We start from the raw sequence: 25686 nt of genomic DNA on the forward strand, positions 1-25686 counted from the left end.
GGATAAATTTGCTTAATTACTTTTAAACTGTGATTGCTTGCCTGACTGAATTATTTGTCAAACATGGTCCACCAACTTTATTAAGCATGGGCATCTGAAACAATAATCTATTTGTAGCATATTTGAATTTTGTCCTAAGTGAGCTGCATCTCTTAGAGAGTTGCGTATTATCTTTATCTCAGTGACTAATTAGGAGTAGCTTGACAATTTCATATTTACAATGATTATAAAGTAGGAATCCTTTTTCCTGCTCATATTGTTTGTCATGAACATTGTACAGTACTAATTACGTTGAAGATATAAAGACTCCCACAATATGATTGAGAGGTATCTTAAGTTCAAAGTGAGAGAATGTGAATTGTATCAAGAATTTTAAATGGTGGGGCAATTATTACCCATTTCTCATGCCATCACTAAAAATAGCAAAATAACTGTGTTCACTCAAGTCATTAAACCAGCCATATTTTTAAGTGTATTAACAATAAAGTCACTAAAAGTTGACTTGATTGAAAATAACGCTCCCCATTCCAAACAACTAGATTCAGAATTTTTTTTTCTTGGGCATACACTTTCATGATTTCAGGTTGAGGATCAAACCTTCACAATTAAACACTGCTCAGTACTATGTTAGTCACACACAACCATGAACACCTTCCATACAATTATCAGGGTCTACTGTGGAAGTATACTGCTAATAAAAATGACAAGAGTGGATACTGGAGCATTGTTCCAGAGTAGGTTGCAGGAACATACTTTGCATGGCATATGTATGTTGCCTCTCTAAATATCACCATTTATTGCTTCAGAAATAATTTCTTTTGAAAATATATTAAACTTTCGTCTCTTGTTAAAGTCCCAATTTGATTAATAAACAAATTTTGTGATATAGTAGACATATAAGATAGTAATATTGTAAATGCATGTTTTTTGTGTTTGGATGTTTTTTAAAGTGCCACTTTCAGCAGACACACAATTGTTATGTCCTTTCACAAGTATAACACAAACTGAAGAATTAATGCAGTCATCTAGATAATACAAGGGTAAAACACATGTGCCTCAACCATTTATTGCAATGAATGACTGTCTTGATTTTCTTCACTTTTCATATGTAGACATAGTTTACAATAATATTTATGTCAACATTCAAAATTTATACATATATAATTCTGAAGTATTTCTCCACAAAATATGACTGAGATTGTCTCACAGCAATAACTTGTACTCTTTGGTTGTACTTATATTTAGTTGGGTTAGATCTTGTGTGTGTGTGTGTGTGTGTGTGTGTGTGTGTGTGTGTGTGTGTGTGTGTGTTTTCTTGGGTGTATGTTAATTAAATCAAGGGAAAACAAGACAGATTCATCATGCTCATTTATTAACTGCATTTAATAAATAGATTCATATATATGATACAGATAGTTCCCTAAAAGAAGTTCATTGATATCGTCTGTTTAAAACTTTAATAATAAATATTTCTGAATCTAATCACAAATTGATTTGTATACATTTATAATAAAAGCAATATTAAAACAAACAGAAAAATTTCCAGAGGAGGTGTTCTACATTGTACACATTTAAGATTTTATACATTTGGTACAACATCCATAAAGAAATCAAATACCATAATCCATTTTCAAAAGTTTCATTGACACATTAAAAATTCAAATATGTGTCAGATTTTATACTGTTTCCTCCACATGTACTGACAGACACAATAGTATTATTTAATTGCCAACATTTATATTATTCTACCTTATGCTTATTAAATGTATAAAGTATATTTTCAATCCATTTGAAAACTCGATTCTGTTTATTAATACATGAGGTTTCAGCCTTCTTCTGGGATTGCCTAATCACTACTTGTAGTCTTTTTCTAGCCACATAGAAAAGCATTCCAGAAAGAAGAAAGAAGCCATGTCATGTTTCTTCACACTGGTACTGTGTCAGAAAATGTTTTGCTCAATATTAGAAATTAAATCTTGTTTCAGTTAAAATATCACCATCATGTTGGGTTATAAGGGCTTCTCTGCAAAAGCAATTAATATCTAAATGTTAAAAAACAACAAAATATTTTGTAATATCTTAGCAATGAAAATGGACTGTCCAGGTTATAAACTCAGCAGCTAGGGCTCATGCGAAGCATTCAGCGGTAATTTTCATGTTTTGTTTAGGAGTATGCAGTCGAGGCTCCCAGTATAACCGAGATCTCCTCTATCCCCATGGAGGCACGTGGAGCAGATGCGAAATGAAGCGTCTCAGAGCATTTCACTCCTCCAGTGTTGTTTTAATTTGTTCTGAAAAATCAAATGTCTGTCTTTCAATTTATTTATGAAAACTCAACTTTCAGAATTAAATGAATACATTTTATAGAAACACTGAGAGAGGCCTTGATAGATATTTTCCTTTGGAAATGCTAAAGAGCAAAATATAACAATTTGGTGGCAAACATCTGTCTGTTAATCATATAAGATAAATTCATAAGGAATACACGAAAGATATTTATTTCCTGTTACTGCTAAGCCAGTCTTTATTTATCTTGGAAGATTTTTCATCTATGAGTGGAAAACAAACTTTCCTTCAAGAGGTCTGTGAACCGAATAATAAATGTCAGGTCTAAATCCTGTATGAAAATCAGTCCGGTTTAATCCTGGATATTCTTCAGCATGCAAATGAGGCCTGGAGGTTTCCCTGGGCCTGCTGTCATACAGGCAGCCAATTTACAGACCCTGGCACAGTGTATGTGTTAGGGGCTCGGCTGCCCCTCCCCCCAGCCTAAGACTTGGTCTCAGCTGCCTGCCTTTCACAGAAAACCACAAACCAAGGAAACATATCAGTAATAGCGCCCTGTAAATTAACTTGACATTTGATGCAGAAAAAACCCTAAAAGCTTACAAAAGACATTGAAAACAAAAGCCACTCAGGACTCACACTACATATATTGTGGATTTAAGAGATCTGGAAGGTGGTTATTCTGTTGTAACCAACATATACAGCCTTCATCTTCTTTGTTAAGACAATTCAGTCATTCTTTGTTACAAGCAGACTATCCGTCAAACAACAAAACAATGTTTTCCTCAATAACTACCTAGAAGTCCAACTGGTATTAGAATCATAATTCAATCAGGCTTTGAATGTACATTAATAGATAAAGTCCTATATTCCTACTGTTTAATAAGAAGATAAAATGTGAGTATATGTCTCTTTGGTAAACAGGACATGTTGACTTTTCTAACATGTAAATAATGTAAGACTCATTCAAAAATTATGTAAATCTTGCTAAATGTGGGATATTTACAAATATTATGTGTCTTAAAATTTTGCCATTCAAGGGATTTCGTTTTCCTCATGCTTGGAAACGAGGAATGCTTAATATAATATATATATTCATATATATGGATAAAAACACACACATACACACACATATATATATGTATAGATATACATATATATATATTTGTGGTTCAAAGAAGGACTGTTGATAAAATATTAAATGCTTCTTTGACATCAGCTGTGGCATGGGGCTAGAGTGAGGCACCGAACATATTTAAGCCATTAGACATGCAGGAATGTTACCATTATTATGCAGTATTGTGTCTGACTCTCTCTCTCTCTCTCTCTCTCTCTCTCTCTCTCTCTCTCTCTCTCTCTCTCTCTCTCTCTCTTTCTCTCTCTCTCCCTCCCTCCCTTCCTCCCTCTCCCTCCTTCTTTTCCTTCCTTATTCCCTCCTCCCAAGCTTCTCTGTATTTCTCCTTCCTCTGCCTCCCTCAGCAGGGTCTGCTACACTGAACGCTGCAAATTCTGGCCTTATAGTTTACAAGCACAGAACCACACTGGTGAAAATGTATAATCTTAGCATCTGTGCTTCTTGATATTCATGGATTTATTTACAAGTCCCTGTGTTCTACTTTTTTTACCTCTTTCTATGGTTTATATGTCTGTCGTGCCTGTATTCTTGTGGGAATTTCAAATAAGAATCAAGATATACCTGGCAAATGTTCTGTAATGCTGTCTGCATCTCCATAATTTAGCTGTTTCTTTAAAAGAAAAAAGTGTAAAGAGGCTTATAGACTTAAGGATATATGAAGAGTGTTTTGATTGGGTTTTTTAGTGCTTTAACTGCTGAAGGTTCGGTTTGTATAAAATGTACGTAATAAAGTAAATTTATGAACATATATGCACTTGTGTCTATGTAAATATAAACACATTTAGAAAAGAACTTCATAAATCTGGGTCAAATTTACTGATTAAGCTCACTGTATTCACATTTGGTAACATTAAGATATCTCACAGACAGGTTCAAGGGTAAAAGTTGAGCATTTTATACCTCCTCTAGATGCAACACTTAACTATTTATAAAGTAAGGAGTATTCACAGTCCTGTGACTCCAGCCCTCAGCATACAGACCAGACACATCCCTGCATGCAGCTCCTTCAACTGCAGCCCTCTAGTGCACATTACTAGTGCCAGGAAATTTGTTTTCTTTCTTTTCTTCTCTTTTTGATATGAAGAAAAACTCTTTTGAATAATTTAATTAGCACCCTAACCAGAAATTTAACTTATTTTACAATAATTTTCCTCCCATAGATACCCTCCCCCAACAAAAAAGAATTTCTCCTTGAAATTATCAATGCATTTGTTTTTTGAGATTAATATTCACTACTATAATATAACACTGAAATCAGAGAAGTCCATGTGTATGCTTTACTGTGTATAGCCCCAATTTAATTACTATGTGTTAAACCACCTGGACAGTGAAATGAATTTATGGATATGTTTTGAGACAGCAATATTTTGGAACTGCATAAGAGAAAAAATGGGGTGATGAGGACATTGCATTCAATGGTATCAATGCTAATATTCTTGACAATTCATACTCTAGGGAGAGAAAACGTTAAATATGAGAACTTTATGATAAAGGCTTGTTATAGTCCTAAAGTGTGGGGTATATAAAATATTAGCGTTTTCACGTGCACAGTCATAACACATGCTAAGCAGCATAGATTATTAAGAAGATTCATTCCTTTTTTGGAGAGGGAGGGGAGAAATTACAGACAAGCACTAAGCTATTCTGTTTAACACAACTCTGTCTAGTTGATTGTAAGGCATGTGTGTAGTGTTTTTCTAAAGCCCGTCATCAACAGCAAAGCAATTTACAGCTCAAGATAGTTTTTAGCAGATACTCATTTTATTAAGAGTCAACAAGATAGGTTTAACGGAAAGATATACATGCATTTGCAATTCATATTGTTGCTGTGTTTCTATTGTGTTCTGAGTTCCATCATGGCTGGGAGATGGGAAGCTGGCATGCAGTACGGAAGGGTAAGACAGAAAGCTCCAAGTAAATACTTAGAGCATTTCCCCTAATTATCTCTAATTACGACCACCTTTCTTACCATGCCCCTACCACGGTAGGGCACCGGGAATGGAAAGAGATAGGAAACGAATGATTCTTGGTGCAGATCATATCCATGCTTAAATAACATTAGTGATTATTTTGGTCTAGAGGATGATGTTTCATTCTGGACTGCCAAGCCCCTCAGTCTACCCATTCAAAGAGATGACAGAAAATGAATCTGAATGTGCAGGCATTAAACATTTAAATTCTCTACTCCCTGGTCATTACAGGACTGTCATATTTTACACCTTCCCCTCCCCCACTCTGTTTTGCTGATTTGACTTCATTTACATTTAGCTCATTATGCATCCGGTCTTTGTTCTACTGAACGGGATACAGTACAGTGACAAAGCAAAACTCACATGTCGGCTGGAATCATTCTTCTGATTTAAAAATTAGATTTCACTACTTAAATTTACATTTAATTCCCCAACATTGTTTAAATTGGAGGTGAGATTTTTCGTATGTGATAATTATAATATATATGCAATGATTTTTAAAAGTGGTTAAAATTACCTGAAAATGTCATTAAGAAATGACATTTAAGACCTTTTATAACAAATATTCTGCTGCTACATAGGCAATACTATCATATTAGAAGCATTAGGTTATTCTTTCCAAGCTTGCTTGGATCACTATAGATGTCCAAGAAGCAAGCTTTTATCTATTTTATATTAACTTTATTGTTTAGATCAGCCCCTTATGGACCTTATTTTAACATATCAAACAACAAAGGTAATGTCAATCCTTTAAAAAAAAGAATTTCTGCTTTGCATTCCTTGCAATTAAGAAGAGTTTCTGATTTACAAAGCAAATTTTCATTAAAGGGAAGTCCTAGCTGACCGATCACACAGAAAAATATGAAAGTTACATCGAGCTTTAAATGTCTATCCCCATGACAGTGCACACTATCTTTTCATTTGTTGCAACCAATGGAGACATGGGATTAATCTAATACAGCCTAATTAAACACCCATTCACACATGAGGGTTTTTAATAGGATAGTGTCGAGAATGCTACTTTGTATCTCAGTTATATTTGCGTTTGTGGTTGGACAACAGATGTTTTTAAATGTAAAGAAAAATTAAATATTAGTGAGCATGCTTTTTTTGTCATTCCCAAACAAGATAATTGCCATAAGTAAAATTTCATTTCATTCCCTTTATATGTTTTGACCAAGATGTTTTTCTAAATTTTGCTATAGTTACAAATGTATACTCATGATCACATGGCTACACATCCGGAGCCATCTTTGAAGAAAAGAACACCATTATACCTTCTTGGCTCTGTTAATGACTCATTGTGTGACCTCTAGCTTCTCCCCTAACCTGTTTATGCCTTTATTTTTTTCATCTATGGAAAGGGAATATTTGTCCATTATGTACCCCTACCGAGATTTTGCAAAGTTTAATTAGAATAAAATATTACTCTTAGGAAGGAAGTATCTTATGAAGGCAAGCTTCCTTTTTCATTGATTAATTTTTACTACATTGTGAGAAAATGCAGTGCTGCATATTTTTATGTGTTCAGCCAATCTCTTAAAATTTGGGACTTTGATCCTAAAATTAATAAAAATAAAATACAAATGCTTAGTTGTGTTTCTTGGAGGTAGGAGCAGTCACCCATGTCTTGGCAATTTATATCATATAATCTTGTTATCATCTGCAAGATATTTCTGTAAGCATAATTGGTTTTGGAAAATGGCTTTTGCAGTAAAAGTAGTCAATACAGCAGCATTTAGAGTGAGTGCTGCATGCAGGAAGATTAGAAATTCAGCAAAGAGTTCTTACCAGTGTTGGCTCTCAAGGGAAATAGTAAATAGAGGTTTCATGTCTACAGTTATTTAAGAATATCTTGATTTTTTTTTTTTAGTACTAGACATTTTATTTATTAGCTAACATGCACCTCTAATGTAAAAAGATGTATAAAATGTTATCATTTGAGTGTTTAACTAGGCTAATTTAGAAGATGAATCCATCTCAATGCCATTTCCAAAATATTATCTGGACATAAGTAACTTTATTGCTATTTTTAGGGTTAAACTGGTATTATGTAGTATATTTGTTCTTCGGTTGGGTTGGATTACCTAAAATAATTCTTTCTTGGTCCAATTTAGCCTCATAGCATTTGATCATACTTCCCTGGAATCTGAGACACATCAGTATCATGCACAAATCTAAAAAATATTCTATGAGGTATTCTGTATGTGTCCCTTTAATGCGTGTTCATTCATTGCTGAATACGTGATATTATCTTATTTAATCCTTGAGACCAGGAAACAAGCAGGTTTATAGTTAGACACAGAGATGACTTTACTAAAGTCTGAGCGGGATCAGAAAGTCTGATGGCTTACCCCATCAGAATTAGATATACATATCAGTGTTTGCTGGGACGGTGGACAGCACTGCTGTTACCTAATGTTGTGGGGCCCTTTCTGAGAAGAGTCAAAACTCTGCCTTCATTAACTCAGACAAAGACATACGTATGAATTGCTTGATTTATAAAATGTAAGCAGGCATAATGGGTGTTTTGTCGAATTGAGGGGAAGACTTAAGAATCAGTCCAAAATGCCATGCTTCTGTCCCCCTTTGCTATGGTTACCAGTATTCTAGATAGTATCTGATCCACGAAACTGAGTCTCAAACCAAGGGCTACAGTGAGTTAGAGGAAATGCTCCAATTGACTCACAGTGAGTTGAATGAGAAAGAAAGAAGAAAAAACTTGAACTTAAGTCACTGGGAATTGAAGATTTTGTGTTTTTATAAAAGTCCCTTGGTTCTCCGGGTGTGCTTTGTGGACCCCTGGCTTTCCTAAAGCTGTAGGCTGGAATCCACAGATCAAAACTACTTTCATGCTATGGGGATTGTTATTTCCCTTTGGCTTTCATTTCTTTGCAAATGCCATGCTGTGTGTGCATTCTATTGTAATAAACAAACTACAAGGACCCGGTTGTACTGTGAAATGGATGTTAACGTCCATATATCCATATGTTGAAGTCATAATCCCTAGTGTTTTGGTATTTGAAGACAAAGACAATGATAACCCTTCTTCCAGAATCCATCAATACCCAAAATAGTTCAGCAGAAAGAAACAGAGTCCCCCCAATCTCCTATCTGATCCACGATTGTCTGTTGATATATATGGCCAGTACTGTATAGGCCCATTGTGGGTAAGCACAGCTGCTGTTAGATCATGACTGTGTTGACTATTTGGTGCTCAGGAGACAGCTCCCTACATCTCTGCTCTTTTTTTTCCTTCTCTCATATCTTACATCCCAACCACAATTTCCCCTCCCTCCACTCCACCTGCTTCCTGTCTCCCCAGATCCACTCATCTTCCATTTCCCTTCAGAAAAGGGCAGACTTCCCAGGATTATCAACCAAACATATCATATCTACTTGCAATAAGACTAGGCCTACACACACACACACACACACACACACACACACACACACACATCATATTAAGACTGGTCAAGACAACCCAGTATGAAAAAAAGGGCCCCAAGAGCAGTCACAAGAGTCAGAGACAGCCCCCACTCCCACTGTTAGGAGTCCCACAAGAACACCAAGCTACACAACCATAACACATACGCAGAGGACCTTGCACAGACCCATACATGGTCTCTAATTGTTGGTCCAGTCAGCCTGAGCCCCTGTGAGCCCTGGTTAATTGATCCTATGATTTTCTTGTGGTGTTCTTGACCCCTCTGGCTCCAACAATCCTTCATCCCCCTCTGATTGTGATTCTGAGAACTCTGTCTAATGTTTGGCTGTGGGTCTCTGCATCTGCTTCCATCAGTTGCTAGATGAAGCCTCTCTGATGACAATTATGCTAGGCTCTGGTCTGCAAGGATAGCAGAATATCACTAGGAGTCATTTCATTGACTGACTGACTGACTGACTGTTTTTTTGCCAGTCTGGGCTATCCAGCTTCTGGTTCCTGGCCCTCCAGGCAGTGTCAGGTGTGGGTTCGTTCTCCTGGCGTGGGTTTCAAGTTGGACCAGTCATTAGTTGGCCAGTCTCAGAAGGTTTTTTTGCTACCTTTACCCCAGCACATCTTGAAGGTAGGACAAATTGTAGGTCTAAGGTTTCATGGCTGGATTGTGTGCCCCAGTCCCTCCATGGAAGCCTTGCCTGGTTACAGAAGATGGCCAGTTCAGGCTCCATATCCCCCATTACTAGGAGTCTTAGCTAGGATCACTCTCATAGATTCTTGGGATTTCCATTGCACTAGGTTTCTACCTCATCTCCAAAATGTCCCCCCCCCCAAATTCCAGTCATCTCTCCCTCTACTCTCCCCTGCTTCCCACCTGATCTCTTCTGTTCTCATCCCTACCAGCCTGCAGCCCATCTGCAAATTCTATTCTATTTCCCCCTCCCAGCGAGATTCATGTGTCTCCTCTTGAGCTCTCCTCGTAACTTAACCTCTCTGGGGCTGTGGATCATAGCATGGTTATCCTTTACTTTATAGTTAATATCCACTTACAGGTGATATTTTGTTTGTCTTTCTGGGTCTGAGTTACATCACTCAGGATGATTTTTTTTTCTAGCTCCATCCATTTGCCTTCAAATTTCATGATGTCATTGTTTTTTGTTTGTTTGTTTGGGTTTTTTTTGTTTGTTTTTCGAGACAGGGTTTCTCTGTGTAGCTTTGCGCCTTTCCTGGAACTCACTTGGTAGTCCAGGCTGGCCTCGAACTCACAGAGATCCGCCTGGCTCTGCCTCCCGAGTGCTGGGATTAAAGGCGTGCGCCACCACCGCCCGGCTGATGTCATTGTTTTTAACAGCTGAGTAATACTCCATTGTGCAAATATACCACATTTTCTTTATCAGTTCTTCAGTTAAGGAACATTGAGGGTTGTTCCAGTTTCTGGCTATTACAAATAATGCTGCTGTGAACAAAGTTGTGCAAGCATCCTTTTGGTAGGATGAAGCATCCTGTGGGTAGATGCTCAAGATTGATATAGCTGGGTTTTGAGGTAGATGTACGGCCATATTGATTTCCAAAGTGGCTGTTCAAGTTTGCACTCCCACCAGCAATGGAGGAGTGTTCCCCTTGCTACACATCCTCTTCAGCATGAGCTGTAACTTGTGGGGTTTTTTTTGTTTTGTTTTGTTTTTTTGTTTTTTGTTTTTTTGGGGGGGGGGGGTTTGGTTTTTCGAGACAGGGTTTTTCTGTGTAGCTTTGCACCTTTCCTGGAACTCACTTTGTAGACCAGGCTGGCCTCGAACTCACAGAGATCTGCCTGCCTCTGCCTCCCAAATGCTGGGATTAAAGGCATGCACCACCACCGCCCGGCTGATCTTAGCCATTCTAACAGGTATAAGATGGAATTTCAGAGTTGTTTCTCAGCCATTTGAGATTTCTTTGTTGAGAATTCTGTTTAGAACTGTGTCCTATTTTTTAATTGAATTATTTGGTGTGTTGATATCTAGTTTCTTGAATTCTTTATATATTTTGGACACTAGCCCTCTGTCAGATGTGGAGTTAGTGAAAATCTTTTCCCATTCTGTAGGCTGCTGTTTTGTCCTATTGATGGTACCATTTGCCTTACAGAAGCTTTTCAGTTTCATGAGGTCCCATTTATTAATTTCTCTTACATTTCTTCCCACCTTCTCTTTTATGATGATCCCTGAGAATTTGAGGGAGTGTAAAAATCCTGTTTGGAGGTAAGCACTCAATTGTTACTTTTTCCAAACATCTTGAGCAGTTATACACCTCGGCATTCACCACTACTCACTGAGAGAGCAGGTTCCTCTTATTAAAGTTGAAAGCAACATTTGTCTATGTGTGTAGAAATAAATATTTAGAGGGCAGTTTGGCCACAAGTTGTTAAAGCAGCCTAAATTGAGGTAAATATGTTAAAAAAAATTGTAACATGTAAATTGTAACCTCTATTTTCTCCATATTATCTTTTGTTTGCTTTGAAAGATAGCCATTTTATATAAATATGTATTATTCATTCCTCTTAGTTTTAAATGAATATTTTATGTTCTTAATTTCAATTTCTGGTTTAAAAATCAATTGGCATACTTACATCAACAAAAACTATTGAATAGTTCTCTACAATTATATATGTCTGTATTAGTTCTTGGAGAATTTTGTATGATGTGTTTTGATCACATTCACTCTCCCTCCTCCAACTCTACCCAGATACACTCTCCCTTTCCTACTCACCCAACTTAGTGTACTTTTAAACTTTTTATTTATTAAAGATTTATTTTTAATGTACGTGGTATGTAAATGCACCACAAGTATGCATGCCTGGTACCTGCAGAGGCCAGAAGAGGGCCTCAGATCCCCTAGAACTGGAGTTAGATGTGACCGTGAGCCACCAGTTGTGTGTGCTGGGAATTGAACCCAAACCCTTGGTAAAAGCAGCAAATGCTCTTGACTGCTGGGCCATTTCTCCAGCCCCCGCTGCTTTCTTAACCTATCTTCTCGAATTTGTGCTGCTCATACATTTCTGGATGTGCAGCCTCCCACTGGAGTGAGGTCAATGTACCTGGAGTTACACTCTTAGAAAAACCGATTTTTCCCTTTCCCAGAAACTACACAGGCTACCTTCAATGCCCCTCAAGGATGTCATGGTAAGATGTTCGTGCTAAGACACCACACACTTGAGTCCTGGAACAAGGAGAAATCAAGCTGATATGAACTGGAAGTTTCATCCCTACTGGCTGGCTTTCATGGTGCCTGAGGAGAAAAGTGACCATCAGTCTTCCCCACCTGAGACTCCTGCAAGCTACAATAGTGAGTGGCCTGGTAAAAGCCCTGCCCATTGGTGGCACCAAAATCATGGGGATAACCAGCTTAAGGCCTGCTCCACAAAATGAAACCCATACCTCGCACAATTATCAGGCCAACCAACATCCTATGGCTAGACCGGTCATAGGCCGTAGGGGAGAAACTACTACTATTAGTAGTAGTACTACTGCTATTCTCTACTAAATGGAAATTGTACCAAACCAATTCTTAATAGTATATCATTATACCAATAGAATAAAGCATCGCTCAACCCTCACTAGAAATTTCTATTTGCAGTGGATAATAATTAACACAGACCCACAACTTGTCAAGGTGCGGAGAATAGGAGACTGTGGAAAGCTCGAGTCTCAATGGGACATCTATGTCAAAGCCCCTTCACCCAGGGCTCGGGGACCATTGTGAAAGAGGACTCGGAGCACATTTAAGAGGCAGAGGCAGAGCATAACTGCAAGAAGTGACATCTTCGGGATACAGCCAGACAGCTATACATATGAACTCACAGTGTTTACAACAGCATTCGTAAGACCTATACAAGAACAAACCAGATCAAACCCCAGCCTGGAGAGGGCAGGTGGGCATGCGGCCCCTCCCCCCAGCCAATAATTACTAAAGTCTGAACGCCCAAGTGCTGGTGGATGTAGCTCAGTGGCAGAGTGCTTAACCAGCATACACGAGGCCCTCGATTCAACCCCCCAATAGAGACAAAGAAAAGAAAAACACCAAAGCTTAAGAATTGTTATTCTGTCTTGTCCTGACCTTGTCCACAAGGAATAGCTTATTAGCACTAATTAAGCCCTGTCATCTGTGGAACTATCTGGAAAGAAATTATAAGCATAAAGCTACCATTACAGCCATTCACTTTACTTAGCTATTTAACAGAATCAAATGGAAATGTTCTTGTTGCATAACAAAAGCAGAGTTACTGCCTAATAAAACTCCACTAATAATTAATGTCGATATAATACACTGTCTCTTTGGCAGCATTTGACACAGTGGATTCTCCTATTTTTTTTGAAGAAAGAATAAATATAATTTCTTACAATAAGTATGAAAATATGTGAGGTTCCACATAAGTCACTATATAAATGCAAAATCTGTCTAATTTACAAGGCTTGAGTTACAGTAGAATATAGAATAGAGTTGGATTGTGAGACAAGAAAGTTAAAATCACACTTTTGACAACTGTTCAGACACAGCCCTCTTGGCCAAGCATGCAGAGAACCATCAGCATGGAAAATGTTCAGGTCCATCATCTTTATTTCAGGCCAGTGGAGTCTTTATACATTTTCTCCTTCTGGTGGTCCATAAATGAGTTTTCCATTGCTTATAGTGTCAATGTGCATTCTTCCAACTGGATCAGAAGCTTCTTAAAGGTAATAATGACATCTTCTTTTGAATTTGCTGACATGGAAGAAACATGCCTGCCACCCAGCACAATTCCTGAGCAGACTGTTCTATTTCAGATTCGGTAGAGGAGGAAGTTCATTTTAACAAGTGTCACTTCTGATGCCCATTGTAAAAGCTCCTTATAAAGCAGGTTAGTTTAAAGTATAAGGTATTATTTGTTCTAAATTTTTTCAATTCTTTTTTTATTTAATTTTTTTATTTTACATACCAACCACTCTTCCCCCTCCTTCCTCTTCTCCTGTTCCCTCCCTTACTCCCCCATCCCATCCCCCATTCACTCCTCATGGGGGTAAGGCCTACCTTGGGTAGTCAACACTGACTGGTATACCAAGTTGGGGCAGGACTTAAAACCCCCTGGGTCAAGGCTGAGCAAGGCATCCTACCATAGGGAATGGGCCTAAAAAGCCAGATCATGGACCCGGGATAAGTCCTGGTCCCATTGCCAAGGGCTCCACAAACAGATCAAGCCACACAAATTCACTAACTTATCCCGATAAATTCAGTTAAACATCTAAAGCAAAGTTTTAAGAGTATTTTTATACAGAGGTTTACGTATATTATCTGCACTGTATACATTATCTTACCTAATTTGTACAAATTGGTAAGGTAAGTATTACACTTGATCTATTTTACACATAAAAAATTTCAAATATCTGCTAGGTTAGGAGATTTGCCCACAAACGCATATCTACTAATTAATAAAAGAGAATTTAAACTCAGAATCAAATTCTAGAATCAAAGCTTTAAAATCTGTTAGGATATGAATCTACCAGAAAAGTGTATTGTTATTCTAATATGGATGATGGTATGGTTTCCCTCAAATGATTGTTAAATTATATTATACAGACAAACTAATTGTTTTTCCACAGCATGAGTGAAGGAGGGCATAGGTGAATATTTCTGTTGTAAATATAGATGATTGGAATTTTGCATATATTCATGAGAAAATTTCTGAACTTCAAAATGTTTATTTTTCATTTGATTCTTTATCTTAGTCCTTAATTGAATTTTCTTCTTTTAAAAATAGCTCCATTTATAAATCTGAATAAAGTGCTAAATAACTCAGATGGGTTTCCCTGGAAATAGCCTAGGCAGGCTTACACTTCTTAAAATTAAAACAAAAGAATATAATAATAACACTTACCTGAAGATTTACAGTGTGTTGGCAGACAATAATTGTTAACATAATAATTAATTCATTTATATCTCTGGGATTAAGGAAAATAAGGTATGTAGAAACTTAGGATAGTGTCAAATGTGAAAATAAAATAATAAAAATTATTAATAAGCTTTTCTATTTAAATTTTCTAGTAAATTATTAAAGTTAGTTTTCACTAAATTATCTAAGAAGTTGGTTCAAAACCCCCACCCCAGATGAAGAACAGACAGTAATTTAAAGTTGGAAATGAAAAACCTCTATCCTGTTATTAATAAAAGCAACAGAAGAGCAAATCATTTTGTCTGTTTTCTAGTAGTGGTCAACATAACAGCGTGTCTCCATCTTTTATGTACAGTTTGATAATTTAAGAAACTATGAACACACAAACTCTCCAGAAGAGTTGGCCCACTCCGAAGGCTGAGATGGCCCTGGACGCAGCGTGGGAAGGGTCACTGAAGACATTCATTCCAGAACACTCTGCCATTAGTCCTTCCTACTCTCTGGAAGTTAGAAATCATACTCCAGTTTGCCACAGAAGTGTCTGATCATTTTCAGGACACTCTTTTATCTGACAAGAATATCCAAGCCAAGGAAACCTGCTCCAGACGCTGTTAATACCTGCACCTCAAAATCCACAGTGTAGTATCTCGCAGATAGGTCTGTCCTTCCCACAAGCTGAGGACAGGAACTGCAAGGGCCTTTCAGACTCCTGTGTGTTCTATGACACGTTACTGACCACCTCCAATTCTCTGCTCTATAGGAATACTCTGAAAAGTTCCTTAGCATGTATGCATTGTATAGAGTGCTAAGTCCATACAGACGGTTTCTTCAAGGGTGTCAGGTACTCTGACCATACTCACCCCACACCCTGCCTTTCTTCTCCAGCCTCTTCTCCTTTCTTACTGGTCTCCTTCTTGACCCTAGTGTCACCCCTGTTTTCTAAATGCTTTAAGACTGTCACAGCCTGAGTGTGGAGGTCAGAGGACAGCTCGTGTGGTTCTTGACTTCCGCCATATAATGGAATTGAGTTGCATCCATTTTCCAGCAAATAACATAATTTTACTTTTTATGGCTGACTATATCTCCTTTGTGTACATATGCCATCTTCTCTTTATCCATTCCTCTGGTGATAGGTATGTAGTTTGGCTGCATGTCTTGGTTAATGGGAATATTGCTGGAATGAGCATGAGTATGCACATGTTTCTGTGATTTGATGGTTTAGGGTGTTTGCTGTGGGATGGTCTGTATGTCAAATGTGTTGCTGATTGGTCAATGAATAAATCACTGATTGGTCAGTGGCCAGGCAGGAAGTATAGGCGGGACTAACAGAGAGGAGAATTGAGAGAACAGGAAGCTGGGTGAGGGAGACACTGCCAGCCGCCATCAGGACAAGGAAGATATAAAGTACCGGTAAGCCACAAGTCACGTGGCAAGGTATAGATTAATGGAAATGGATTAATTTAAGCTGTAAGAACAGTTAGCAAGAAGCCTGCCATGGCCATACAGTTTGTAAGCAATATAAGTGTCTGTGTTTACTTGGTCGGGTCTGAGTGGCTGTGGGACTGGCAGGTGAGAGAGTTTGTCCTGACTGTGGGCCAGGCAGGAAAACTCTAGCTACAGGTGTTTATCCAGAAGAAGTATATCTGGTTCATATGGCAGTTTATTTTTACGGTGTGTGTGTGCGCACGCGCTAGAGAGAGACAGACAGACAGAGACTACTGATCTCCATAATGACAGAACCTATCTGCATTTCCACTAGTAGTGTGTAAAGACTGTCTTTATCCTGCATCATTGTGAACATTTGTCTTCATTTGTTTGCTTTGTGATACCCACTATGGCTGTGTTGAGATGGAACCCAATGTGTACTGTCTTGAAGTTACCTCCCATTTCTTCAGCTGTTTTTTTCTCATTTGCAGATTTTCCTGTCCTAAAACTCCATCTGAAACCTCTTCTCTATTCTTAAGTTACTGCAAGTTTTTAACAGCAACATCACTTTGGAAGTATCAATTAACTTTCCGAGACTGTGAGGTTTAAGGGATAATTTACTGAGGGAAATTATATGCTGTGCTGTGTATGGTTGGAACGTTTTAAATGTGTTTCATGGGTGATTCTGATGCTGACCAAAGGTTAGAGGATGCTGATGACATCATCTATCACCCTGTCTTAGTTGCTTTTCTGTTGTTGGAAAGAAGCGCCATGACCAAGGCAACCTGTCAAACAAAGCATTTCATTGGGAGATTGCTCAGTTTCCAAGGGTGAGTCCGTGACCATCATGGAGGGGAGCATGGAAGCAGGCAGGCAGGCATGGCACTGACATGTTGAGACAACAGCTGCCTGGCAGAGAAAGAGAGAGGCAGACAGACAGACAGAGAGGGAGGGAGGCAGACAGAGACAGAGAATGTGTCTGGGAATGGCACATACCCTTTCCTTCTCAAAACAGTTCCACCAACTTGTATTCAACTCTAAGAGCCAATGGGGACCATTCTCATTCACACCACCACAACCAGTTCCAAATCTTTGAGGATGATTATTTAAAGCCCCCTTGTGTATAAGACTCTATACTACCTGAGCCTTGTTTGCCTTTCCAGCCCCCTCTCTTGAATTCCTTCCTCTCAGAAACTGGTGATGGAGACATTCCCAGCAGCATCCCCCTTTGACTCAGCCTTCCTAGTAACTCTTCATTCTTTTTGAAATAACTTCCCCCTCTTGGCTCCTTGGCCAGGCGCATCCAATTCCTCCTTAAATTGCAGCCTAAATGTCAGCTCCTCCTTTGATCACCTAGGTCTGGGATTCGTGGCCCTCCCATGAGTTCTCATAGCACTCGGAATGTCGCCTGTCATTGTACTTACCATGCCTTATCACACCTGCTCGATATTTGTTTCTGTCCTCCATAAGATACTTCCATTTCTGTGTCCTGACACACATTTAAAAGGTGCTTCATAAAAGCAATTTGATGAATGAATCAGTGATTGAATGGCTCACAGAGGGATGCTTCCAGACCAGAGCTCTTCCTTTGGCTTTCGTATAAACTGGACATGTAAAAAACTAAATGCATTATCTTTACAAAAACAGTTTCTTCCTTTGCAATTCTTCTCTTCAGTGCAACACATAAAAATTTGCCCAATTTATAAGGCCAGTCAGTTGAGGATTACCCAAGACTGCCCTATCTCCCTTATCCCCATATCCAATCTGTCATGTTGCACATTTCCAATTGCCTAGCTCAGGAGAGTTTTTCAAAGCGTGATTATTGAGGTTTGATTCAAGGGAGTATTTCAAGTATACATGTTTACCTTATCTCTTTATAAAGACCATTGTGGGGGGATAGTAAATAAGTACAAAGGGAAGAACTCATAAAAGTACCAAGAACAGGGAATCAGAGAGTCTGGTGGCTTTCTGGAACTTGAGAAGCAGGTGGAAACTTTCATATTAATAAGCAAAAAAAAAAATGGAACCCTCCATGTTTTCAGATTGAGACTGATCGCATAAAGACTAGCATGTTCCTATTTGTCCAGCCAGAGAGACTCAAGAAGCAAAGCCCAAGACAGTGGGTGGGAACAGGCAGATGACAAAAGACTGTGTTAAGGATAAACTGGAGTTCTCCTTAAACACATCTGGGCTCAATGAGTGTGACAGTAAAACCCCACCCCCAAAAATCTGGATTTTAAACAAGGATCACGTGTGGTTTTTCTGGTAAAGCAGTTTCGGCAGCAGTGGAACACGGAGGGCTCTTTGTATAGAAGCACACACAGATTCGCACAGCACACAGGATTAGCATGAAGCTCCCAGCCTTGGTTTAAAATCAATGGTTGCCTTCTAAAGAAATCTTGAAACCTAACTAACAAGCACAGTGAGATCTCAGATAAAGACTGTCATCACACGGACATTTAAGGATGGCAATTTTCTGCCTAAACATTAATAATTCATAATGACTCCTGCCTAGATTTGTGCTCCAGCCATATACACAAAGTTGCCTATAGGTTGTTCCTACGTCCCCAATATCCTAGTCTATGTTTAGTAACAGATTGGCAGGTGTGCAAAGGGTTATGGCTCAGTGGATGCTTGCCATGAAAGTATGAGGAGAATGGATGTAAATGCAGGCAAGTAATTACGCTTGCCTGCAATTCTAGCCTCAGAAGGTAGAGATCTAGGATCCTAGAGCACACTGGCTGGGAAGATAAGTCATATCTGTGAGTGCTGAGTTTGATTACAAAACCAGATCTCCGTGAGTAAAGTAGAGGAGCAATGAAGGATGAATCTAGACATCAACCTCAGATAACTTATATGCACACCTGTGTGCCACAAATATGCAAAGCATACACACATATGCACAACACAGAAACACAGAGGCACAAAACAAAAAATAAGTGAGGGGAGAATGATAAGAAACAAATGGAGTCAAATATCCAGAACTGAATAAGAAAGGTATCTTATAAAAGTCCTGGAAAGAGTAGGGATACAAGGGACATACCTGTCCTAGTTGGGGTTTCTATTGCTGTGAAGAGACACCATGACCAGGGCAACTCTTACAAAGGAGAACATTTCATTAGGGTAGCTCTCTTGCACTTAACAGGTTCAGTCCATTATCATCATGCTGGGACATGGTGGTGTGCAGGCAGACATGGTGCTAAGAGTCCTACATCTTGCAGGTAGCAAGTGTCCTGAGACACTGGGCAGTATCTTGAGCACATATGAGACCTCAAAGCCCACCTCCACAGTGACACACTTTCTCCAACAAGACCACACCTATTCCAACAGGGCCACACCTCCTAATAGTACACTCCCTTTGGGGACCATTTAATTTCAAACCACTACATTCCACTACCTGGCCCCTAAAGGCTTGTAACCATGTCATAATGCAAAAATGCACTCACAACATATTCAAAAGTCCCCATAGTCTCTCACATTCTCTACAATGTTTTAAAGTCCAAAGTTCAAAGTCTCTTCTGAATTCACGCAATCTCTTTACTATAATCTCCTGTAAAATCAAAAACAAAAAGTATATCAGATACTTCTAACATATAATGGCACAGGATATACATTATCATTCCAAAACATATGGAAGGGAGCATAGTGAGGAAATACTGGACCAAAGCAAGATGGGAAACTAGCTGGGCAAACTCCAAACTCTGCATCTCCATGTCTAATGTCAAAACACTCTTCAGATCTCTAACTCCTTTTAGCTTTGTTGACTGCAGCACACTTCTGTCTCTTGGTCTGGTTCTACTCCTTGTTAGCAGCTTTTCTCAGCAGTTATCCCATGGCTCTGACATCTCCAACATTTTGGGGCTCCAAGGTAATCCAGGCTTCAACTTAACATCTTCAAACAATAGCCTCTCTAGGCTCCATTCAGGGAGAGCCCTGACACATGTCTGGCCTTAGCAGCTTTCCTTAGTCTCTGAGGCAAATTCCATAGGCCCCTTCTTATATCTTTACTGCAAAAGCCAAAGCTGCCAATTCTGCTGCTTGCTGAGACTGGAACATGGCCCCCTTGTTGAGTTACAGTTTCACTAGCTTTCTGTCTTTCACTGCCTAAGCTTGAATGTCTAAAACTGGATCTGTGTTTCTCTTTTAGACAGCATACTGTCAGCAGTTGAGGCAAGGGCAGTTTTTTGCCCAGTGGCTAACTTTTGCCACAAAGAAAGTAAACTCCATATGGAGTTTCTTCAATGCCCATCATTTTCTCTGAAGTAGACTGATGCTGCCAGAAGCAGACATGTCTCATTGTTATAAAAAAAAAAAAGAACCCTATGCTATTAAAACATATTCAATGCCATATTCTGTAGATCTCATTCCATTGACAAACGTGTCCGCTTTCATGCCAATAACATATTGATCTTGGTGGAATGTCTTTGAGTTTCTCTCCATTTAAGTTGATGTTGGGTATGTGCTTGCTGTAAAATGCCTTTATTATGTTTAGGTATTTAGGCACTAGGTTCTTTTGGTGAAGAATGTGTCTGCCTTTTGCCTTTGTTCGAAGAATCTGTCAGAGTTTAAAGTGAAGAGTTTTGGATTAATCCCATGGGCAAAGGAAATCTCAAAACAGCCTAGTATAGACTCTGTTGTGTGGTTATTAGCAATAACTCTAATGAAGATTTATATTGAAAAGGAGCAAGCTGAGCAGGGTAAATTACAAAATGTCAAACTTAAGGAGAAAAGGAACACCAGGAAGTGGAATGGTTGTAAAAGGTGACTGACCAAAATCAAGAACAAGAAAAGGTTGCCCACTTTCTCCTATCTATTCAACACAGAACCTGAAGTGTTAGCTCGAGCAGTAACACAACTGATGGAGATCAAGGGGATACAAACTGGAAAAGAAGTCAAAGTATCTTTATTTGCAGATGATGTGATAGTATATATAAATTCCCTAAAATATCATCAGGGAAATCCTACAGCTGATAAACACTTTCAGCAAAGTAGTTGGATGATGCAAGATTAACTCACAAAATTCAGTAGTCTCCCAATATACAAATGACAAATGATCTGATAAAGAAATCAGGAAAACAACAACCTTAGCAACAGTCACAAGTAATATATAAAAATTGGAGTAACTCTAACCAAGCAAGAGAAAGATCTGCATGATAAGGACTTCAAGTCTTTGAAGAAAGAAATTGATGAAGACATCAGAAGATGGAAACATCTCCCATGCTTATGGATTTGTAGGATTAACATAGTAAAAATGGTCATCCTATCAAAAACAATGTACAAATCCAATGCAATTCCCATCAAAATTCTAACACAATTCTTCACAGACTTTGAAAGGACAATTCTCAATTTCATATGAAAAAACAAAAACACAAGAAAGCTAAAACAATCCTGAACAATAATGAACTGCTGGGGTCTCACCGTTTCCAATTTCAAGTTGTATCACAAAGCTCCCGTAACAGAAACAGCGTATTATTGACATGAAAATGGACATGCTGGAATCAAGTTGAAGACCCAGACATAAATCCACCTGATGTTTGATAAAGAAGCCAGAAATATACACTGGAAAAAGGATGGCATCCTTAACAAATGGTGCTGGTCAAACTCAAGGTCTACATGTAGAAGAACCCAAACAAATCCATACTTATCACCTTGTACAAAATTCAATTCAAAATGGATCAGAGACCTCAACATAAAACCAGATACACTGAGCCTCACACAAAAGAAACTGGGGAATAGCCTTGAATGCATTGGCACATGGGAAGACTTTCTGAACAGAACACCATTAGCACAGGCACAATTAATAAATGGGACCTCATGAAACCGAAAAGCTTCTGTAAGGCAAAGCACATTGTCAGCAGGACAAAGCAGTAGCCTACAGAGTGGGAGAAGATTTTTATCAACTCCACACACATCTGATAGAAGACTAATATCCAAAATATATAAAGAACTCAAGAAACTAGACATCAAAACCCCAAACTGTTCAATTTTAAAGTGGGATACAGATCTAACAGGGTATTCTCGCTGGAGGAAACAAACTCAAATGGGTGAAAAACACTTAATGAAATGTTCAACTTCCTCAGCCATTAGGGAAATGCAAATCAAAACCAGGTTGAGATTCCACCTTACACCTGTCAGAATGGTTAAGTTTAACAAATTCAGTTATAGTTAATGCTGGTGAGGAGGATGTAGAGCAAGGGAAACACTCCTCCATTACTGGTGAGAGTGCAAACTCATACAGCCACTTTGGGAATTAATATAGCAGTTCCTCAGAAAGGTAAGAATCATCTGCCTTAAGATCCAGCTACACCACTCTTGGGTATATACCCAAAGGATGCTTCATCCTACCACAAGGACACTTAACCATATTCATTGCTGCTCTGTTCATAATTATTGGGAAAGAAAACTCACTAAAAGAATTTGTCGTGGGGTCCTGGAAGGCTGAGGTACTGTCCCACACTGTTCTGCTGCCTGAGTCAGTCTGCACCATCCAAGCCCGTGTGGGAGTGAAGAAAGCCCATTCTATGTGCCTCTCCAATCTTAAGGGTAGCCCCGAGGCCACGCTGGTACTTCAAGGTCATAGGTAGAACAGTTACCTGCTACATCTCTACGGGCTGGCGCTTCAAGGTCATAGATAGAATAGATATCCACATCTCCCCCTTTTGTCTCAATAAGAGAGTTCTAACCTAATACAAAAATATATACAATAGGAACGATTATCAAGTATTGTCCAGGAGAGGGGAAAGTAAAAACATAAACAAAATAGAAATATAAACAACAAGAACAACATCAAGCAAGAAACGCACATTAAATGTTCAGAAATGTGAAGATAAATGGCATGTTACAGATATTACTCCAATCGTTGTCCTATCCTAAAGAATCTAACTTCAGTATCTAAAAGGTTCTCAGCTAAGATATGAGAGGATTGTAACTGTAACTATCTAGTCTTCAACCCCGTCAAAGACCAGAGAAGGAAAATAGTGTTACCTGAGAAAACAGGAAGTGAGAGCCAGCAATTTCCAAAAAAAAAAAAATTGCAAGAATAGACAGAGACAGCCGGCAACCCGGACAGTCACCTAAAGATTCTCAGTATCTTTGGGGCATCCATTATTGGCTACAGACCTAGAATATATGACAGACCGTTTTTAGAAGCAGGAATTTTGAAAGACTGTCTTACCCTGTCTTGGCAGGGTTCAGCAGTCACTTTTCCTTGTGTCCTGCTCGTCTGGAAAGGACAGCGTGCATACTGTCAGCAGTCAAGGCAAGGGCAGCTCTTTGCCCAGCAGGACATTTTGTGCCAAGAAGAAGACAAACTTCCATACAGAGTGTCTTTGAATTGAAGCCCAACATTCTTTTGGGAGTAGATCGGTGTTGCCAGGAGCAATCATGTCTCATGGCAACAGAATTCTAAGTTACCAAAACATTTAAATGCCATATTTTCTAGGGAAATGAAGTGTTTGAAGATTATCTATCCATCTGACAAATGTTTCTGTAAATCTGGAAAACCCTAATTAACATAACTATAGATATGACAAGCATGGGTGACTATAGTTCTATAAGTCTTATCTACCTAAATAACCTAAGGACTAAGGCTTCACATTATCGATGTAAACAATGTGGAAAGAGATGTACAGTATAAGGACAATGACCTCAAAATTGTGGCAATATACAAAATATCTTAAATGAAGGTAGAAATGTATAGTGCAATATGACAACAATGTCCTTAATATATATCAATATACAAAATATCCTAAACAGAGGTAGAACATACAGACAGTATGATGATTATAATTTTACATTTGTATCAATATGCAAAATATTTCAAATAGAAGTAGGAACATGTGTATAATATGACAATTATAGTTATGAATTTGTATCAATATATAAATTATCTTAAATAGGAATAAAAAAATAGTTTACACTTGTATCAATATACAAGAATCCATATCAGTATAAATTATCTAACTTTGCTAAAATTAGTTTACTAGTAGATACAATAATCTACCTTAATATTCTATAACTTAATATCATAGCCTATCTATTCTCCCTTTTTTCTTTCCGAAAGAGACTCCTGAGTTTAAATTTTATTGTTCTACCCCAACCCTATTACAACTTATCCATAACCCTGAGAAAATAAAACCTTTTTGGGAGAGGAGGCATCATCTTCTTAAAATCGATTCCTGCTGTCTTGAGGGTGATGGTATCTCATGGGATCCTGTAAGGAAGCTAAATGGTTAAGTCTCAAAAGGACTAGCTGTAAAGTTTGTAGCCAGTCTCAGAGTCATGGGTAAGGTTATCTGAAGTTTTGGCTAGAAGTGCAATATGATGGACCATCTCATCTTGGAGTTGTCCTGAAGAGTTTGCAGTCCAAAGCTGATCATTAAGTGGTGGTGTTTTTTGGTTCAATGGCATGGTTATGGACACAGTAGAGTCCATGTTGTGGGGCCTCATCTTCTTTCTGGAGACTTCAGAGATTGCTAATCGGAAGATTTATTTTTCACTGTGGAAAATTTGAACAGTATTAATATCAAAGTGGAGAGTTTGAGATTTTAGTATGATGTAACTTGTGAGGAAGGATTCCCAGGATTCAAGAATAAACATGGAGAGTAATAGAATCGACAACAATGGTCCCTAGATTATTTGTTTACTTCTGTCCCACACCAGTTGGCTCTTCTGATATGAGACAGAATCCCCTATTTTTTTCTTTTAGCACCATGCTTGGGTTTAAAGAAGGAGAGAGCCACATTTCAACTCAAAAGCCAGCTTGATTTATAATTAAATCAGAACCACAACTTTTCTAGTTAAAAAGATATTGATGTTAGGCAGTGAGATATTACCCTGTAGAGTATATTGGTAGCAACAGGTCCTTCCCGTCTGCCGCAGACGTCTGGGTATCCAAGGCCTTTTGAAGGTGGCCTTAATGAAGTGTCTAAATAATGAAAAAGATGGAGCCCAACTGGCCGTCTCTTGTCACCAAATGAAGCTTCCAGTACAGGGACTGGGTTCCATTCAACTGAGTTGTTGGCCAAAGGCATCCTATGGAAATCCCCCAAACAACCCAGGCTGTTGCCAAGACAATAGGTCACTCTTCACAAATTGACAGAAAGGCCCCATTGCTGAAGACAACACATATACAGTCATTGAACATATAGAGATGGAGCTGTTGCCTATATAGAACTTCATACTCTAGTGTCTTTGGTACAGGAAGGTATTCTGCAGGCTACCAAAATAAAAATGTAAACAGCAGCACAACCACAAACCCTTTTCTCTACACTCTGTCCTGCCTGTCAAACATGCTCATGCAATGGTGGCACAAACCTTGTGGGAGTGACCAACCAATGTCTGACTTGCTCCACAATATAGAACCCATACCCAATGCTGCTTGGGTGACCAAGAGCCAGAGACCTAAGGTAAAACTAAATACTACTGGCCTAAAAAAAAAAGCAACAATGAAATGATCCCTAATGATATTCTGCTGTAATCATAGACTGGTGCCTTATTCAGCCATCATCAGAGAGGCTTTCTCCTGCAGCAG

General features: G+C 38.6%; 1 long non-coding RNA gene across 2 annotated transcripts in view; it reads left to right on the forward strand.

The window, feature by feature from the left end:
• Positions 1-2299: 2299 nt before the first annotated feature.
• Positions 2300-25686, forward strand: part of LOC128113758 (uncharacterized) — a 34355-nt gene continuing 10968 nt past the window's right edge. The window contains exons 1-2 of one of the 2 annotated variants that reach the window (XR_008219632.1): positions 2300-12148; positions 13627-13700. This is a non-coding gene — a long non-coding RNA (uncharacterized LOC128113758). The remainder of the gene's footprint in view (positions 12149-13626; positions 13701-25686) is intronic. The other variant, XR_008219631.1, reaches the window with a different exon arrangement.

This window comes from Peromyscus californicus, unplaced genomic scaffold (genome assembly GCF_007827085.1).
Source record: "Peromyscus californicus insignis strain IS unplaced genomic scaffold, ASM782708v3 Scaffold_18__1_contigs__length_77618521, whole genome shotgun sequence".
NCBI lineage: Eukaryota > Metazoa > Chordata > Mammalia > Rodentia > Cricetidae > Peromyscus > Peromyscus californicus.